Source organism: Rhipicephalus sanguineus, chromosome 3 (genome assembly GCF_013339695.2).
Source record: "Rhipicephalus sanguineus isolate Rsan-2018 chromosome 3, BIME_Rsan_1.4, whole genome shotgun sequence".
In the NCBI taxonomy this organism is placed as follows: domain Eukaryota; kingdom Metazoa; phylum Arthropoda; class Arachnida; order Ixodida; family Ixodidae; genus Rhipicephalus; species Rhipicephalus sanguineus.
The window spans coordinates 221,044,927-221,066,010 of NC_051178.1; the positions used below are offsets into that span (position 1 = coordinate 221,044,927).

The 21,084-nt window shown below is 50.7% G+C and overlaps 1 protein-coding gene across 3 annotated transcripts in view; it reads left to right on the forward strand.

Annotated features, from left to right (window-relative positions):
• Positions 1-21,084, forward strand: part of LOC119388319 (vasoactive intestinal polypeptide receptor) — a 374,164-nt gene that overhangs the window by 149,152 nt on the left and 203,928 nt on the right. The window lies entirely within an intron of this gene.

Below are 21,084 nucleotides of genomic sequence, written 5' to 3' on the forward strand. Positions count from 1 at the left end.
CGTGAAAAGCTGAATGAAAAAGAAAGGCGTAAAGCAGTGCGAGTCCAACATGTGTGTTTACTGATCAGGAAACATAAAATATTATGAGTACCTTGTACTTCACCGACAGCAATAAGCTGCCTCTATACATCAAGTGGCAGCGATGACGTAGTGGTAGAGCATCAGCCTCGCATGCAAGAAGTCTGTGGTTCGAATCCCGGTGCCGGACTATTCCCAACCGAATTTTAAAAAACCGCGTGATGATGAAATTGTGTAAAAAGGGCCTAGGGTGCAGCCTCACTGGCGACCACAGCCAGCAATGCACTCCCTCACCAGAGCAGGATTGGCCACCCTGGTGTAGTACTTGGCCACTAACTCCCACATGAATACACCAATTAACCCTCGGCCCTCAGTCCCCAGCGGCTGCGAAGCAACTGACCAAGGTGGCGGTCAGACCTGCGACGCAGCAGAGGGTGCTAAGAATCTCTGCGTCCGGACAGGCCGCCATTCGAATATGAACTTGGCTACGTATAACGCTAAAACTTTATCTAGTGAGGCGAGTCTAGCTGTACTGTTCGAGGAATTAGATGGTGTTAAATGGGATGTAATAGGGCTCAGTGAGGTTACGAGGCCACATGAGGCTTATACAGTGCTGAAGAAGGGACACGTCCTATGCTATCGTGGTTTAGCTTACAGAAGAGAACTAGGGGGGGGGGTCCTTATTCAAAAATATAGCTAGCAATTATGAGAGTGTGATATGTATCGTAATTAAGTTTAATAAGAGGTACAAGATGAAGGTGGTACAGGCCTGCGCGCCTACATCCAGTCATGATCAACCGGGTGAACGCTTCTACGAAGACGTAGAATCAGCAAGGAGTAAGGTAAAGACACAGTATACTGTACTGATGGGCGACTTTAATGCAAAGGTAGGCAAGAAGCAGGCTGGAGATCATGCAGTTGGGGAATATGGCATCGGCTAGAAACGCCAGAGGGGAGTTACTAGTAGAGTTCCCAGAACGCAATTTACGGATCTAGAATACCTTCTACAGAAAACGGGCTACTCGTAAATGGACGTGGAGAAGTCCTAATAGCGAAACTAAAAATGAAATAGACGTCATAATGTGTGTCCACCCGGGCATTGTAGAGGATGTGGAAGTACTTAACAAGAACAGTAACCATAAAATGGTAAGATCTAGAATTCGACTAGACTTGAGGGAGGAATGGCAGAAGCTGATACGCAAGAAGCCGATTAATGAACTAGCTCTGAAAGGGATAGTACAGGAATTCAGAGTTTCACTTCAGAATATGTACGCGGCTTTAACCGAGGAAACCGACCTTAGCGTTTACGCAATGAATGATAATCTGACTAGTATCATTAAGGAGTGTGCAGTGGAAGTCGGGGGTACAGTCGTCAGAAAGGACACTGGTAAGCTATCCCAAGAGACGAAAAACCTCATTAAGAAACGTCAAGCCATGAAAGCCTCAAATGCAACAGACAAAATAGAGGTGGCGGAGCTTTCGAAGTTAATCAATAGGCTTAAGGTAGCCGACATAAGAAAGTATATTATGGAGAGAATTGAGCATGCTTTAAAGAACGGAAGAAGCCTGAAAGCTATAAAGACAAAACTGCGCATAGGCAAAAAACAGATGTATGCATTAAGGAACAAGTAAGGCAAGGTCACAACCAATATGGATAGAATAGTTGAGGTAGTGGAAGAGTTCTACAGAGATCTGTACAGCAGCCGAGACTGTCAGGATGATAACGTAAGAAGCAGTAATACCCCAGAGGAATCTGACATCCCACCAGTATTTACAGCAGAGGGAAAGAAAGTCCTAAAGGGGATGCAAAGAGGCAAAGCCGCTGGTGAGGATCAGGTAACATCAGACCTGTTAAATGACGGTGGAGAGATTATGTTAGAAAAACTGGCCACCCTGTATACGAAGTGTCTCTCGACGGGGAGGATACCAGTACCTTGGAAGAATGCCAACATTATCTTGGTCCATAAAAAAGGGGGACGTCAAGGACCTGAAAAATTACAGGCCCATCAGCTTACTGTCCGTTTTCTACAAGCTATTTACAAAAGTAATTTCTAACAGAATATTCATGCTATCAATCAGGTGATAGAGAAATGCGCGTAATACAACCAACCCCTATACATAGCCTTCATAAATTACGAGAAGGCATTTCGTTTGGTGGACACATCAGAAGTCATGCAGGCACTGCGGAATCAGGGCATCGACGAAGCCTATATAAACATAATGGAAGAAATCTACAGCGGATCCACAGCCACTATAGTCCTCCATAAAGAAAGCGACAGAATCCCAATAAAGAAGGGCGTACGGCAGGGAGACACGATCTCTCCAATGTTATTCACAGCGTGTTTACAGGAGGTTTTCAGGGCCCTAGATTTGGAAGAGTTAGGGATAAGAGTTAATGAAGAGTATCTCAGTAACCTGCGATTCGCTGATGACATTGCATTGATGAGTAACGCGGGAGACGAATTACAGCTCATGATTACTGAACTGGATACGGAAAGTAGAAGAGTAGGTCTGAAAATTAATATGCATAAAACTGAGGTAATGTGGAACAATCTTGGCAGAGAACAGTGCTTTGCGATAGGTGGCGAGACACTGGAAGTTCTAAAGGAATACGTCTACTTAGGGCAGGTAGTAACCGCGGATTCGTACCATGAGAGTGAAATGACTAGAAGAATCAGGATGGGATGGGGCTCATTCGGCAAGCATTATCAAATGATGAATGGTAGTCTACCACTATCCCTCAAAAGGAAGGTATATAACAGCTGCATCTTACCGGTACTTACCTACGGAGCAGAAACCTGGCGACTTACGAAGAGGGGAGGACGATGCACCGAGCGATGGAAAGGAAAAATTTGCAGTGGCTTAGCTCGGCTATGCCAGGATATACATAGCGTTAGCAAAGGTTCAGCTGATTATTCTTAGCTTTCCAGATGATCTAGGATTATTAGCTTTCTGTTTTATATGAAAGAAGATGAGAATGGTCGCGTGGGGACATGAAATAAAGATGATGTTCAGGCATCGGATGCATCGTTTCTCTCTGTTCTAAATACAACATATTGGCGACGAGATTTCAACCCATGCAAGAGCAAGAGTCCTGGTGATTTCTTCTGCATCACCACAATGAGCATTCCGGGATTGCAACCGCCACCGCCTTTCCTGCCATCGCCTGGTCATCCGGCTCTCCCATGGGACCAGTGGAAGCAGGCCTTTCAGACGTCCATGGTGGCTTCTGGAGCCTCAGAGCTTCCAGCCGAACGCCGAAAAGCTATCCTGCTCACATGTCTTGGTATGCAGGGGCAGCGGATCTTCTCTACACTGAAGCCAGCGGACTTGCAGTCTGGCTCTGCTCCCGCTACTAGTCCTTCGAGCACAGGTGACGCCGGGTCGACGAATGACGCCTATGACTCTGCAGTCGCCCTGTTTTCGGACCATTTCAAGCGTTCAGTCAACGTCATCGTGGCTCGACAACGGTTCATTCGCCGTGCTCAGCATGCAGGTGAGACAGCGGAAGAATACGTCGCTGCTTTACAAATTTTCAACGCCGACTGTAACTTTGGAAGCCTCGCTGATGAGATGCTACGTGATCAGCTTGTCTCGAAAACGACGAATAATCATTTACGTGAGCGGTTATTTTTTGAGGGCTCCTCACTGACGCTCTCACGAGCTATAACAATTGCTAATCAGTACGAAGAAGCCGTGAGTCATGTTAAGGAATTTTGCGACGATGCTTCAGTTCGTCACGTTAAAACAGCGCAAAGCTCTTCTCGGTCTTCTGAACAACCAAATGGACGCACAACTTCTAATAAGTGCAAAGCCAAATCATCTGAGCATCCCGTACAAGGTACGACGAACCTTCGAGCTTGCTGTCGTTGTGGAGCGACTGATCATCTTGTAAACAGTCCTGCATGTAAGGCCCGCCAGCGCAGATGTCATCGCTGCGAGAGGATTGGCCATTGAGATTTTATGTGTAGGTCGTCTGGATATTCAGCTAAAGTTCGACAAGTTGATGACGGCGACGACGCTAGCTCCCAGAGTAGCGGAAAAACAGTTTGTGTTGTCAATGGACACAAGCATGGCATTTACGCATCCGTCGCTGTGGAAGGTCGCTCTGTCTCGTTTCTAGTTGACACGGGATCTTCTGTCACTGTTCTGGCTGAAGAACTCTATCATCCGTTTCTGCAAGCACTTACCCTTTGAAACCTACCTCAGTGCAGCTTTTCGACTACTCCAAGTCAAAGATAAGAGTTCGAGGATGCTTTGTCGCTTCAGCTGCGTTCCAAGACAGAACTGCTTGTATTTTCTGTACGTTGTATCTGAAGGCACCACTGTACTGGGCTTAGACGCCATTGGGGCACTACAGATGAATATTGAAGGTAAATCGCTTCAGTGTCTTGCATTGGCCTCCAGCACTCCTACATTGCCAGCTGAGCTACGTTCAGAGTACGAACACCTGTTTGACAAAAAGCTCGGACTTGCGAAAGGATTCAAACACAAGGTTAAGGTTCGTGATTCCGTTCCGCCCGTTGCCAGCAAGCTACGACGGCTGCCGTTTACCCTTCGTGAACAAGTGTCGGCTGAACTGCAGAAACTTGAAGCCCAAGACATAATCGAGCGCGTTGACGCCTCTCAGTGCTTTTCTCCTATAGTGGTTGTTCGCAAGAAGGATGGTTCTATACAAATGTGTGTTGATCTGCGAGAGCCCAATAAAGCTATAATTGTTGATATCTTTCCACTACCACAGACAGACGAGCTACTGCACAGCTTAGCTGGCGCCAAGCGATTCTCGAAGCTGGACTTGGCGTCTGCCTACCATCAACTAGAGCTCGATCCTGAGAGTCGTGGTCTGACTACCTTCATCACACACGACGGGCTTTTTCACTTTAAGAGAGTACGTTTGGGCTTGGCTTCAGCCCCGTCAGCATTTCAAAAGATGATGCATCTCATACTGAAAGGGTGCAAAGGTGTACTTTTCTACATCGACGACATTATCGTATATGGTCGTTCTCGAGAAGATCATCTTTTAAATCTCCGCATCGTTTTGCAACGACTTTCTAAAGCGGGCCTGAAATTCAACCAGAAGTGCGTTTTCGACGTCACAGAACTAACGTTTCTGGGACATGTTGTGAACGGCAAAGGCCTCTTTCCGCTAGCGTCATCTATCCAAGCGATGAAAGAAGCTCCGGCGCCTTCAAACATCAATGAACATCGTTCTTTGCTTGGTCTGGCGGGATTTTACTCCAAGTCCGTTCACCATTTTTCGGATGTTGTGGAAACTTTACGGGCATTGCTTCGAGGCAACGAGCCATTTGCTTGGACGTCAGCTGCCGAAGAGAGTTTCGTCTGTTTGAAATCAGAACAAATAAAGTAACAGCGCGAATGAAACAAGGACGACAAAGGAACGAAGACCACGGGACAAGCGCTGGCTGCCAACTGAATGTTTATTTCAATGTTTGAAATCACTGCTGACAACTTGCAAGGTTCTACATTTCTTTGACCCGAACCTACCCGTCATCGTCACGACCGATGGCTCCGGGTATGGACTGGGCGCTGTGCTGCAACAAGATAACAAGGGGATTCTACAGACGGTTGCCTTTGCCTCCCGTACCTTGAGCCCACAAGAAAAGAAATACTCTGCAGGCGAACGTGAAGCATTAGCATGTGTTTGGGCCTGTGAACATTGGCACGTGTACCTTTGGGGTCGACCCTTTGTCTTGCGAACCGACCACAGTGCGCTTGTCACCTTGCTGTCAACCAAAGGTGTTGGACATCGGCCACTGCGAATTTCACGTTGGTCAGCGCGACTTCTTTGTTACGACTACACCGTAGAGTATCGTAAGCGAAGCGATAATGTGGTGGCTGAAGCGCTCTCTCGACTGCCTTTGCAAGGAGAAACCAATCAGGTTGCCGAAGATGAGTTTGTTTGCCTTCTTTCTCCGATGCTAACCATTGCAGAATTACAAGCGGAGAGTGCACCTGACAGTACAATCGCAAGAGTCATGGACTTTGTTTTGTCATCTTGGGCTGATAAAGTATCTCTGGAAGCGGAGCTAATGCCATATTTTCATGTACGTGCAGAACTATCCATTCTACACGACTTGCTTTACCGTGGTGACAGGATCGTAATTCCAAGTACCCTTACTCGTCGTTTGATGGAAGTCGCACACGAATCACATCCGGGGATCAGTCGTACGAAAAGCCCTTTGCGAGAGCTGTACTGGTGGCCTCGAATGGATAACCGTGTAGAACAACTGGTTAAAACATGTGTTGTTTGCCAGTCATGTGACAAATCAGCACGGCCAACCGCAGCACCTATACAGCCAGTAGCTTTCCTTGACAACCATTGGGAAAAGATTGCCATTGATATTATTGGCCCATTTGAGCAAGCTCCCATCAATTGCCGTTATGCAGTGACGCTTATTCATTATCACAGCAAATGGTCAGAAGCTTTTTGCAAGACAAGTTTCTACGGCGACGGTCAAGAACTTTCTGCTACAAGTGTTTTCTCGTGAAGGCTACCCGAGTGAAATGGTTTCCGACCACGGACCGCAGTTCACCTCGGCTGAATTTGAAGAGTTCCTTCAGGAACATGGCATACGCCATTGCTTTTCTTCTGTTTACCACCTGCAAGCAAACGGGCTTGCAGAAAGGTTTAACAGAGTCCTCAAATCTGTTGTCCAGATGGCACTATACGAGCGGCGTGATATCCGTGTCGCCGTGACAGACTATTTGGGGTCCTACCGCTGCACACCTCATGCCACAACGGGAGTTGCGCCCGCCGTTTTGCTGCACGGACGACTGCCATGAACACCCTTAAGCGTTGTTGGATTACCGGATTCTTCATTTCACGAAAATACAGCACAGGCGATGAAATGGCTGCGTCAGCGTGTCAGACAAAACCAAGCTTCTTCTAAACTTTACACAGAATGCCGTCGCGGAGCCCGGACAAGACACTTTGCCGTCGGCGACTACGTCCGCGTGAGAAAGTCGTCAGTTCACGGGAAAATATCTTCGCGCTTTTCGGAACCGAAGAAGATTATTGAGCAACAAGGGCCAGCTTCATTTCTTTTGGATGACGGGCGAGTGTGGAACGCCTTCAAATTTCGAACGATACACCCAGAAGCTGCGGAGAAGTGCACAGGCAATCGACCTGGTATTCTAGAGTGGACTCTACCATTACCTGACGAGTCTCTTCAAGGTGGTGCATTTCCTGCGAGTGAACAACATGCTGACTCTCCATCTACGTCACGTCAAGAAATAGCAGCACAAGCCAGTAGTGAATCAAGTACTCAGCCGTCTTCACTGCAGGACAAAATGACCGGCCAACCACCACGGAAGAGCGCACGAGTTAAAAAAACTCAGTTGAAGCTCAGGGACTATGCGTTACGCAACCGATAGTTTTTCCTTTATCAACCGGGGAAATGTTTTATATAAAAGAAGATGAGGATGGTCGCGTGGGGACATGAAATAAAGAAGATGATGTTCAGGCATCGGATGCATCGTTTCTCTGTTCTAGATACAACACCTTCTTCTGTTCATTCTTCGTACGCTGAACCGCTAATTGCCAGGCAACTTTTTCGGGATCCGATGAGATAAGCTTCTCGGCTCTTTTGCGCCGTCGAGCAGCATTTGCGCTCTCCTTCTCCATGGCGTTACCCACCTGCAAACGCCAGTCAGAGGCGCTATCAAGCGGCCCCAGCAGAGCGTCAGACGGCGACTGCACAGCGAAGGCGAACAGCTGTGCGCGCGCCCGCGCCACTGTGTATGGCTACGACGTCACTCCTCTCGAATGCGGCGCAGACCAGCAGCGGCGAGCCGCGCTCGGTGGTGGCGGAGTCTGCGCGCGGGCCGGCGCCAGCCCGTCTGCCGCGCCTACGACGCCACTCGCGCAGACCAGCAGCGGCGAGCCGCGCGCGGCGGTTCGGAGAGCGCGTGAGATGCCAGCTCCGGTGACCCAGCTGTGTGACATCACTGATCCTCGCGCATGCGTAGCACGGCTCATGACGTTCCACGCGAAATCGGCTCCAGCTAGGCAAGAGTAGCTAAAGCTACAAAAATGATAGGTGTAACCTTAAGAGACAGGAAGAGGGCAGAGTGAGTCAGGGGACAAACGGGGGTCAAGGTTATCATAGTTGAATTCAAGAAGAAATGGATATTGGTCGGGCACGTAGCACGTCGGCAGGATAACCGGTGGTCATTAAGGGTAACTGACTGCATTCCAAGAGATGGCAAACGCGTGAGGGGGAGACAGAAAATTAGGTGGGTAGATGGGATTAAGAAGTTTGTATGTATAACGTGGCAGCAGAAAGCACAGGACCGGGTTGATTGGCGGAACATGGGAGAGGCCTTTGCTAGAGTGACCTAGAACAGGGGGAGTGTCCAAGGCACCGGCTCCCGCGTGGGCCTTTTGCCCTGAACTCCCGCGACGCGCCGCTTCTGCGCCGGAGCCGTAGGCTTTCCGCGCTCGGGAAGCGCCCGGAAAGCCGGGGGCGTCTGCTACGCGCTGTAGTTTTTTGCGCCGCGGTTCCACACAGGGCACTTGAAGTCTACTTAACTTTTATAATGCGGTGCGGAATGGAGCTTATCCATCTTTAAGCATTGCGTTAGTGCTAGGGCTACAACAGAATGCAAAAAATCATGTGTCAAGCGGCATCAGCGTGGTCTAGTTCCGGTCACAAAGTTCGAGAACGTAGGTGCGCGTGTAAAAACGCGCAAAACGGACACGCACAAGCAAAGAACGAAAAAAAACTTTATTCGCACGAGCAATCGCGCAATAGCATCACGCATGCACGAATTAAGAGTAATAAAAAAAGTCAGTTTCGCCGCAAGGGCGAAGCAATGAATGCGATAGCAAGAAACATGCTATACGAAGTAAGGCTCGCAAATGGATACTCTCAGTTTGAACAGCGCTCCTGTTGCAAAGGCGGCCGAAGCAGCGAAGGAAACTGGTATGCTTCAATCGAGCTGTGGCACTTGATAGTTCGTGCTCATCGTCTGTTTGTTCGTTTGGCGGCGTCCGTTGAGCTTGAGTGACTTTCGTACGCTCCGTAACATGAGCGCGGACACCACGGTGAAAGCTTTCAACAACCCTCTTCCCCTCCCCACGAGAAAAGCGCGCGAGCAGACAGCGGAAGGGCAAGGTTCTCCCTGCGAAAATATAAGAAGCGAGCGAGCTCGCCGACGACTTTTAAATGCGCCCGTCGTGCTCCTAGCGCCATCTCGCTGGTAATGAAGAAACGCTTATAAGCGCCAGCCGTCTCTGAGTCCGTCCAGCGGTAAAGGGTGTGTATATAACGCTCGCCGTTAGCTACGTGGAGGATCTGCGCTTCGTGGCGTAGTGGTTAGCGCCACTCGCTGCGGAGCAAGAAGTCCTTGGTTCGATTCCGCGCTTCGGAAGCATTTCTCTGAATTATTTTTCTTTGGGGCTTTGATATATATATATATATATATATATATATATATATATATATATATACACAGTGCATGACGGCGACGGCAAAATCCAGCCGAGACTGTCCATATAATTGCTATCGCAATAAAAGTAAAATGCACGTGCAGTCAGCTGAAATACTTGCGCGCAGTGACCGCTTCACAGAACGAGCTTTTTACTCATAGTCGCCACTGGTTTGCTAGCCATATGCACACCGCTTTATTCAACAATTCATTAGCCTCCACTAGCTCTTTATTATGGACGGAGCACACCAGGAAGACGCAAGAGAAACAAAAAAAAAGAAAAAAAAGAGTAGAGACGGTTATACGAACGCAATGCTGTTGGCTTATTTTTGCTTCTGAGGTAGCGTACAACAAGGCTCACCGTGCGCAAACATTTGAAAGAAAGGCAATGCCAGGTAAACTAACCTTATTCCACAAGTTTTTGCGTAAAAGGCGTAATATAGAAAAATGCTTTACAAATATCCAGATATCATGAAACAAAGTTACAAATGCCCCCATTCTTGCTGTACAAGCTGCCTGAACCGAAAATACGGCAAGAAATTGACAAATAGAAGTGTAATAGCTCAGCCACTTCAGAAAATTGTTCAAATGCAGAGATCCCTTATGTACCTAGCCTGAAAGAAATGCAACATGCGATAATATATATATATATATATGCATTGGATCGCTGAACATTAGTATGGAACGTTCGTGCGAGATGCATGCATTGCTTCAAGCCTTCACCATACGACATAAAAACAGTTTCAAACAACTCATTCTCAACTTCAGATGTTTTCACGGTTCTCGGAGGTTAGCGTTCGCCCGGTTCAGAGACTTTACAAAAAGATGTGGACGAGTAGTTACATAAAATAGAATTGTTACATAAAATAGAACAAGGCACCCGACCGCAATTTCCCGCTTATTCCTGATGACCTCAATATAGCGTTCACGACAATTTCGTGCTGAAGCTCCGGAGTACTTAAATAGCGAGTCTACTCAACTCGAATAAATATAAAGAGATGACCAGACCGGTAAAGCAAGCCTATTTTGTCTCGCAGACGCGTACAATCAGCTGCTCTGAACTGAGAATGACGTTTGTTTTCGAGCGATCGCTCGTAACATGAAGTGAGGCATACACGATGTTGCACTGTTATCGTTTCTTTTTCTTTGGTTTGTCTTTTTTTAAGGCTAGAGCCTTAGATGCCTCATAAGATACGAAAATTGACTGTCGGCATCCCGCGTAGCCAACACGAGTGATGCATAAAATCACGCGATGACGTCGACAGAACTTGTGACGTCACTATGACGTCATTCAACGTGACGTCATATGATGGCGCCACCACGTGACATGGTCGCTTTGCATTGCCTCCGTGATTGGGGGGTGATCACGGAGGCAATGTAAAAGCAGGTGAGGTGCAGAAAGCTTGCAATGCCTTCGATCCTGTCGGCAGTACGAAACCACGTTATGTGCAGAAAGCTTTCGTAGAGGGGCGAGGGAGCTTCAATACATCGACTGACGAAACAGATGGCTTTGATTTTCGAGTCATGTCAGGCGAATGCATAAGGGACCATGTTTTTTTTTTCATGTAATTTTTTCGCACCTATGCGGTCAGCTCTTGAAAATGTATGGGTAAGTCTTACATGTTGATATCAATATTGGTGACCACAGCGTTTTTATCACCTGACAGAAACAAATCGTCAGACCACACGCAGCACATCGTCAGAATTATTTCTGGCTACAGAAAGCGGGTTTGCGCGCCACACACCATATTATTATTTTTAGTCGTTACGCAAACGGCAAGCATGTCAAGTTAGTGATGCCGTGACCTATCGGTCATGTTGGGCATACGTACATTCGTGCCCCTCCGTGCCAATTTTCGTATATACCAAGTGAACGAGACGCGAGTTACGTGAGTAATTTTTTACTTTTGGTACCGCGGCCACGCCGACTGACACATTCGGCTTCGCATGAAATGGCTTGAAACAGGAGAGCGCCGGAGGCAGCCTTGTAAAACAAATCGAATGCACGAAATCAAAGATAGGATATGAAGGGTGAAAACGCGTAGCATGCATGAGCTATAGTTACTACGTGCATATATGTGCAACCGTTCTCCTGGTTATCTCCAGTTTCTTCTCTCCTGCAGCAAGTTTACGTTCGTCATTCCACACGAAAGTAAGTTAAGCGCCTTTTCTCACGATGAAGTACGCGCAGGATGCGTTCCTCAAACAGCCACGCAAGTGTGGACCAATCGGTGACAAACCAGCTGAAAGGATATATTGTCACGTGGTCGTGACGTCGACGAAGAGAGCAGTCGGCGTTTGCAGAATGAAACTGTTTATTTGGGCCGAACTTGTGGCCGGGAAAATGAGAACTAGAACTACAGCAATACACGCTGCACAATGATAGCGGCGAACAGGGCGTCGTCCGTCGATCAACTGACAAGCGGTCACGCGCGTCGGCTTTTATACAGGCGCTATCGAACTTTCCAGCAATATCGCTGGTGGCGGCGTTATCTCTAGACAAAGCTGGAACATTCGCGTGCGGGGCGCAATCTTAACAAACCGATCTACTACAATCGCGACGCTTCTAGAACACTACTTCGCGGATAGCGTCGAGCGTTGATAACCGTCCCTGCCGGTCAAACCCGAATACATCAAAACAAGACAAGAAGTGGGCGTGGCATTGCCCCCCTCTGAAAAGCATCGTCCCGATGCTTGTGAAGGAACATAGAGAAGAAAAAAAAAACAAGTGCATACACAAATAAATTACTATAACAAAGGAAAAAAAATAGAGTCCCCAGGCTCGCTAACGCGCAAAAAACGGCTTAAGGCGCACGACATGGACGACTTCAGGTCGCGCACGGCGCCGCTGAGAGTTCGTAATGCCGTCAGGGACAACCTCATAGTCGAGTGCGCCGAGGCGTCGAAGTACCCTGTACGGTCCGAAGTATCGTCGAAGAAGCTTCTCACTAAGTCCTCGTCGGCGTATTGGCGTCCATACCCATACACGGTCACCGGGTTGGTATTCCATGTGGCGTCGGCGAAGGTTGTAGCGGCGGCTGTCAGTCGTCTGCTGGTTCTTGATCCGTAAGCGGGCGAGCTGTCGTGCTTCTTCGGCGCGCTGTAGGTAGGTGGTCACGTCGATGTTTTCCTCGTCGGTCACGTTTGGTAGCATGGCGTCGAGCGTCGTTGCCGGGCTCCGTCCGTAGACCAACTTGTATGGCGTCATCTGCGTCGTTTCCTGTACGGCCGTGTTGTACGCGAAGGTCACGTACGGAAGGATGGCGTCCCACGTCTTGTGTTCGACGTCGACGTACATGGCCAGCATGTCGGCGATGGTCTTATTTAGACGCTCGGTGAGGCCGTTGGTCTGTGGGTGGTACGCGGTGGTGCGGCGGTGGCTTGTGTGGCTGTATTCCAAGATCGCCTGAGTCAGGTCAGCCGTGAACGCCGTACCTCTGTCGGTGATGAGAACCTCTGGGGCGCCGTGTTGGAGGACGATGTTCTCAACGAAGAACTTGGCTACCTCAGCGGCACTGCCTTTGGGCAGGGCTTTTGTTTCGGCGTAGCGGGTGAGGTAGTCGGTAGCCACGACGATCCATTTATTTCCGCAAGTCGACGTTGGGAACGGCCCCAGGAGGTCCATCCCGATCTGCTGGAATGGTCGCCGAGGAGGCTCGATCGGCTGAAGGAAGCCTGCTGGTCTTGTGGGCGGTGTCTTCCGTCGCTGACAGTCTCGGCACGTCCTTACGTAGCGAGTGACGTCGACGGCAAGGCGCGGCCAGTAGTACTTTTCTTGTACTCGTGCGAGCGTTCGGGAAAGTCCGAGGTGTCCAGCCGTTGGGTCGTCGTGCAGGGCATGCAAAATTTCTGATCGCAGTCCCGAAGGTACAACGATAAGGTAGCTGGCTCGGGCCGGAGTGAAGTTCTTCTTTACGAGGACGTTGTTTTTCATGGAAAATGATGCCAATCCTCGCCTGAATACTTTTGGGACAACGATGGTCCTGCCCTCCAGGTATTCCACTAGACCCTTCAGTTCCGGGTCGGCTCGCTGTCGTTCGGCGAAGTCTTCGGTACTTATGGCTCCCAAGAAGCTGTCATCATCCTGGTCGTCGGGCGTTGGTGGGTCGACGGGGGCACGAGACAAGCAGTCGGCGTCGGAGTGTTTCCTTCCGGACTTGTACACGACAGTAACGTCAAATTCTTGAAGTCTTAGGCTCCACCGTGCGAGGCGACCTGAAGGGTCCTTCAAGTTAGCTAGCCAACACAAGGCGTGATGGTCGCTCACAACTTTGAAGGGCCTGCCGTAGAGGTAGGGGCGAAACTTTGACGTAGCCCAGATGATGGCGAGGCACTCCTTTTCTGTTGTGGAATAGTTCACCTCTGCTTTAGACAGCGACCGGCTAGCATAACTGATAACCCTTTCCAGTCCGCCCGTCCGCTGCACAAGGACGGCGCCGAGTCCTATGCTGCTTGCATCGGTGTGAATCTCCGTATCGGCGTATTCGTCGAAATGCGCAAGTATCGGAGGTGTCTGCAGGCGTCGTTTCAGTTCATGAAATGCGTCGACTTGCGCTGTTTGCCACCTGAATTCGGCGTCGGTCTTCGTGAGCTGCGTTAGTGGCTCGGCGATACGTGAAAAGTCTTTGACAAAGCGTCTGTAATAGGCGCACAAGCCGAGAAATCGGCGCACGGCCTTCTTGTCGGTGGGTGGCGGGAAAGCTGCGATGGCAGCTGTTTTCTGCGGGTCTGGGAGCACTCCAGTCTTGCTGATCACGTGACCCAAAAACAAGAGCTCCTCGTACGCGAAGCGGCACTTTTCTGGCTTCAGGGTGAGCCCGGAGTTCTTGATTGCTTGAAGTACGGATTGAAGTCGCTAGAGGTGTTCGTCGAAGTTCGAGGAATACACAACGACGTCGTCCAAGTAAACAAGGCAAGTCTGCCACTTCAAGCCAGCTAATACAGTATCCATGACTCGTTGGAAAGTCGCAGGTGCCGAGCAAAGACCGAAAGGCATGACCTTGAACTCGAACAGGCCGTCCGGTGTTATAAAGGCGGTCTTTTCTCGGTCTCTCTCGTCGACTTCAATTTGCCAGTAGCCGGTCTTGAGGTCCATCGACGAAAAGTAATTCGCGTTGTGGAGTCGATCCAGGTGTCGTCTATCCGTGGGAGAGGGTACACGTCCTTCTTTGTGATTTTGTTCAGGCGACGATAATCGACGCAGAAACGTAGGGTCCCATCCTTCTTCTTCACTAACACCACGGGAGACGCCCACGGGCTGTTGGACGGCTGGATGATGTCGTCGTGTAGCATTTCATCGACTTGTTTCTTAACGGCCTCCCGTTCCCGCGTCGAAACCCGGTAGGGACTCTGACGGAGTGGTCGAGCATTTTCTTCTGTTATGATGCGGTGCTTAGCAAGGGGCGTTTGTCGGACCCGCGATGACGACGAGAAACAGTCCCTGTATTCCTGCAGAAGGCGTCGAAGCTGTTGCTGTTGGCGAGCGGGAAGACTTGGGTTTACGTCGAAGGGTGGCTCAGGGATCGTCGTCGTAGCTTCGTCAGAATCCGAAAATGCAAACGCATCGCTGACGGCCGAGATTTCTTCGATGTATGCAATCGTCGTGCCCCTGCTCAGGTGTCTGTATTCCTGGCTGAAGTTCGTTAGCATCACGCTTCCTTTTCCTTCATGCAACCGAGCAATGCCCCTTGCGACGCAAATGTCACGATCTAGCAGCAAACGCTGATCGCTCTCGATGACACCTTCGATGTCTTCAGCTTTTTCGGTGCCGACGGAAATAATGACGCTGGAACGCGGCGAATGGTCACCTGCTCTTCTATCACATTCAATGCATGGTTCCCTGGCGTCACGCGGGGCGGGAGCGCTTTATCTGAGGTTAGTGTTATCGACTCGGACCTCAGGTCGATGACGGCGCCGTGTTCACTTAGGAAGTCCATTCCAAGTATTGCATGCCTGGAGCAGTTTTGTAGTATTACAAAGCTCGCAGGATAAGTCCGGTTATTGATGGTGACTCTCGCCGTGCAGACACCAATCGGCGTTATCAGATGGCCTCCAGCGGTGCGGATTTCGGGGCCTTCCCAAGCGGTCTTAACCTTCTTCAGCTTCGCGGCGAACGGTCCACTGATGACAGAATAGTCGGCTCCGGTGTCGACGAGAGCTGTGACGTGGTGGCAGTCGATAAGGACGTCGAGGTCGCTAGTTCGTCGTCTTGCATTGCAGTTAGGTCGTGGCGTCGGGTCACGGCTACGTCGGTTTGTTCCGCTGCTTCCCCGTTGCGTTGTCAGGTCCACTTCAGTCCGCGAGGCTTCGTCGTCAGGGCTCTGTCTGGTTCGCGTCGGGTCTTCAAGGTTTCGTCGTGGCGTCGTCGTCGGCGGCGGAGGATCTTCGATGTTTCGTCGTACAGCAACCGCACCTCCATCGGTTGCTGCCCTTAGTTTTCCGGATACGGGCTAGGCGACCGGCCCCGGAACGGGCCAGTGTACTGGCGGCGTTGGGGAGAGGCGTAGCGGCCTGGCGACGGCGATCGGGAAGGTCCTCGGGGGGTCCAATGCGCTCCTGCCAGATAGTCGGCGATGTCACGTGGTCGTTCACCCTGCTGTGGACGCGGCGCGTCGATGGCGAACCCACGCAGTCCCATCCGTCGATACTGGCAGCGGCGGTAGGTGTGGCCAGCTTCTCCGCAGTGGTAGCAGAGTGGACGATGGTCGGGGGCGCGCCAAACGTCGGTCTTCCTCGGCGTGTATCGCTGGCCGGTTGGCGGGCGGTATGGCGTCGGTGGTGGCGGCGGTGGTGCCTGGCGGCGGAACTGCTGGGGCGGCGCGGCGTCATGACGCGGGCGAGGAGGGGGGGCGTTGCGTCGGGCTGCAGCAGCATAACTCATTGCTTGAAGCTGCGGCGGTGCCGGCTGAGGAACACCCAGTGACTCTTTGATTTCCTCGCGGACAATGTCTGCGATGGAATCCACTTGAGGCTGCGGCGAAGGTAACAGCTTGCGCAACTCCTCCCGCACGATCGCTCGGATGGTTTCGCGCAAGTCGTCGGTGGCTAGTGAGTGGACTTCGGAATAGGTTGCAGACAGCGGAGGGCGGTTGTACTGTTTCGTCCGCATGTCCAATGTCTTTTCAATAGTCGTAGCCTCGGTGAGGAATTCGGCGACCGTCGTGGGCGGGTTGCGGACAAGTCCCGCGAAAAGTTCTTGTTTTACACCCCGCATGAGCAGGCGAACTTTTTTGTCTTCCGCCATCGCAGCGTCGGCCTGACGGAAAAGTCGAGTCATCTCTTCCGTGAAGATGGTGACGTTTTCGTTTGGCAGCTGCACCCGGGTCTCCAGCAAAGCAGCGGCCTTTTCCTTGCGGACGATGCTCGCGAAGGTATTGAGGAACGTCGTCCGAAAGAGGTCCCAGGATTGAAGGCTCGATTCATGGTTTTCGAACCACGTCTTCGCGGCGTCTTCTAAGTAGAAGTAGACGTGGCGCAGCTTCTCTTCAGTGTCCCAGTGGTTGAAGGCGGCGACTCGCTCGTACGTCTCCAGCCAGCTCTCCGGGTCTTCAAAAGACGATCCACGGAAAGTTGGTGGCTCCCTTGGCTGTTGCATTACTACCGTTGTAGGTGGCAGTTGGTCTGTCATCGTCTCGGCGGTAGATGTGACGGTCTTCGGCTGCCTGGCGTTTTCGGGAAGGAGCCCGTACTCTGGTTGTAGTCCCTTCTGCCGGCGGCTGGTTCGAGGATCCGGGTTGACCTTAGAGTCGTCTTCTTCGCGGCTTGGGCTTGGGTCAGCGCTCCGCGGTGGCGTCCGGATCATGAAGCAGCACCTCCACCAGATGTCACGTGGTCGTGACGTCGACGAAGAGAGCAGTCGGCGTTTGCAGAATGAAACTGTTTATTTGGGCCGAACTTGTGGCCGGGAAAATGAGAACTAGAACTACAGCAATACACGCTGCACAATGATAGCGGCGAACAGGGCGTCGTCCGTCGATCAACTGACAAGCGGTCACGCGCGTCGGCTTTTATACAGGCGCTATCGAACTTTCCAGCAATATCGCTGGTGGCGGCGTTATCTCTAGACAAAGCTGGAACATTCGCGTGCGGGGCGCAATCTTAACAAACCGATCTACTACAATCGCGACGCTTCTAGAACACTACTTCGCGGATAGCGTCGAGCGTTGATAACCGTCCCTGCCGGTCAAACCCGAATACATCAAAACAAGACAAGAAGTGGGCGTGGCAATATACAAAATACCCGTTTCACAACACAAACTAACAAACGCGTTCTCTGTGTGATGAGTCGCTGCAGTATTATCTTGCAGAGACGCAGTATTAAATATAGCCCAAATCTCCGCAATTTTAGCTAATAGCCGCCAAAATATCACGCGCGTAGCAGACGCTCGCCCCTTTGACGCGGCTTCCGCCGCGGAGAAAGCCCACGATGATGATGATGATTTGGGGCCATTCCCTTTGTATCGTGCGGGCAAGATTAATGGTGCGATCTTTTACGCGTTCCAAAATAAACACGGAGGCGTGGCATTACATTCAGCCGCACGTTACCGCCCGCGATTGGTCAATGCAGGGCCGTGACGTCTGTCGCGGTTCACATGGGCTATTCGCGTGCGGCTGGATGTAACGCCACGCCTCCGTGTTTATTTGGAATGCGTAAAAGATCGCACCATAATTTGCCCTAGCCAGCGAACAAAAAAAAGAAAAAAGAAAACAAACAAACAAAAACACACACACACAGCGGATCCGGCACGGCAGCGCCGCGGCGCGGAAGTTGACCGCCAAAGGCCCTCGCTCCTCCCATGTATTCACACGGCGCTTTGGACACTCCCCCTATTCTAGATCACTCTACCTTTGCCCTGCAGTAGGGTGCCCTAGAATAGGGGTAGAGTGTACTAGACAGGGGTAGTGGGGCGAGGGAGAGCCGGCGGCAATGGCGCGCAGTGAGCCTCAAAGTACGGAAATTCTAACCAGCCGCGTGGCGGCGTTGCTGTGCCTTTCACCTGGCACTGGCGGCGCGCATGCCGGGCGCGGTCAGTTGGAATGTTTGGCGCGCCTCGACATGTTCTACAGAACTTTTTGGCATTATCGCCTTTGCGTGCTGTTTTTTGCGTGAAAGTCTCGCAAGATGAGCAAACCACGTCACAGAAATTACTGTTTTCCACCTGGTTGCAAGACAGGATACGGTGGTGTGAAAAATGTCCCTAAACTGTCTGTTTGGTGTGCCCGAAGACATCGAGCGTCGTCGAGTGAGGGAGTGGAATCTCCGCCGTGCAGACAAAAGCGACTGACGCTGTCTGCGAACTTCATTTTGAAGCAAAGTATATATTGTGGGACAAAGTACAAAGTATTGAGGGACAAAGTACAAAGCCTGAAGCAAAGTATATTCTTAGGCGTCACAACTAAGAAAATCGATCAGCTGCTCATGCAAGGCAAGTTGGATGAAGCACAGAAATGTTTGGTTTTAACCCCAGCTCCTTGCAGTCACCACTTGTATTTAGTTGTGGAAAAGAGTGACTCACGGCTGGTCTGCTACATGGCGGGTTATGTAGCCACGAAAATTGTTTTGAAGTGTGACTGTTCATCATGCAGGAATCTTCACCTAAATCCAAGTGAGGTAGCGGAGAATCGGCTCCCGTCAGGGTTCACAGAGCAATGTGACCGGGGCGGTCTTCTATATCCATCGAAGGAGCTTCACACCTCCATCTCTACAGTTGAGGACCTATTCACAGAATGTTCTAGCGTCAACAGGCTTCAAAGAAACAGCATATCTGATGTTGTGGCCCTTGTAAGCAAGGAATTTCTTCCTTGCAACATCGTGGGATTTCACAGTGAGGATAGTCTCAAAGTTGTTTCTTTTAACAGCGGAGCTGTTTAAGCTAGCCGTAATTTGTGTGTTCAGCCTGCCAGAAAAACTATCATAACAAAAAATTGGTATGTGCCACAGAAATTGGGTAAATCCCACTATACTCACCACTGGTCTAAAAATTACGAAGGCAACAGCTAGCCCAACAAATCATAAACGCGTATGTGCCACAGAAAGTGGGTAAATCCCACTACTTGAACACATGTAGCATTCTTGAACACATAGCAGGGCTGCGTGAAAAAACACAGACGAAGGGAAGTACGCAGGACGGGCGCCCAGTTTCACTGTTTCCAGCCTTGCGTGGCTTAGTGCAAGCTTCGCCCATTTTTTTTAATGTTCTTACACGCCTGCACCTTTTGGTTAAAGGCCTCAACACTGCTAACAGCACTAAGCGTCAGAGAGCCAAGCACATTAAACTGAGCAGGACTACTTAGATAAAAAGTGTGCGCAAATTCATGAGCCTTCAACTCGCTCACGCACGTTTGCTGCCGATGTATCCTGTTGTGAATAAAATGTTCCTGCTTGTTTTCAAATGCAATAAACAGTTTTGGCAGACTGATTTGTTGATAAAGTACGCGGATTTACTTTTAAAAACTGGATAAGAGCGGGGGTGCATGAACAGGTTCGTAGGCGGCCAGCCCAGCGCACTCGCGGCGCCCATGTGAAAGTCGCAGTGGCGCCATCTTCCGTCGTCGATGTAAATGGCCTCACCGGAGAGCTCGCCCTCGTCCCACTACCCCTATCTAGTAAACTCTAATAGGGGGAGTGTCCGAAGCGCGGGCTCCCGCGCAGGCCTTTTGCGGTGAACTGCCGCGCCGCGCCGCTGCTGCGCAGGACCCGTGGGCTTCCCGCGCTCGGGAAGCGCGCGGAAAGCGAGGGGCGTCTGCTACGCGCTGTAGTTTTTGCGGTGAGTTTCCACACAGGGGACTTGAAGTCTACTTAACTTTAATAATGCGGTGCGGAATGGAGCTTATCCACCTTCAAGCGTTGTGATAGTGCTGGGGCAACAACAGCATGCAGAGAATCATAGCGGCATATCAGCGTGGGCTGGTTCAAGTGTGTGGGATCTGTGATCGGGTGTTCTCATAATCGCCGGCTCTCAGAGCACACGGAAGACAGCAGACGCGGTCGGTTCAACGAACACATTCAAGTTTATTACACACTGCTTTTACATTCGGCGAGCTCGCCGGCCGAATCTTATTACAATCTAGTCACTCCCTAAAAACAATTACACGCGGACAATGAATACTTGGATAACATAACACACATTCAACAACGTAACACATGAAATACACCATAAGATACAAGCAATAACCGCGAATGCGGCGTGCGAGGACGCACGACTCACCGACGAGGGGCCCCGAGGGAAACGAGCCGCGGTATCGTCCCCCTGCGGGACCCACCGCGGGAGCCGCCGTCGACGCCAGCCGCCAAATCCCAAGAGACTTCCTTTTTCCCGCCCGGCGGCCGCGGCGGGCTCGCTCGCTTCTCTCCGGTGGCGCGGCCGTCGCTCACGCGCGAACCCCAACGCTCGCGAGCCCAGCGCCACTGCCGCCGACGGCCTATCCGCGAGGCGCGCGTGCGCCACTAGGCGCAGACAACTCCACAGGGGCCGACAGCACCCCCACAAGTGATAGAGTTCGAAAATGTTGATGCGTGCGTAAAAATGCGCAAAGCGAACACACACAAGGAAAGAAAGAAAATAACTTATTCGCACTTGCAATTTCATCACGCATGCAAGAATTAAGAGTAAGAAA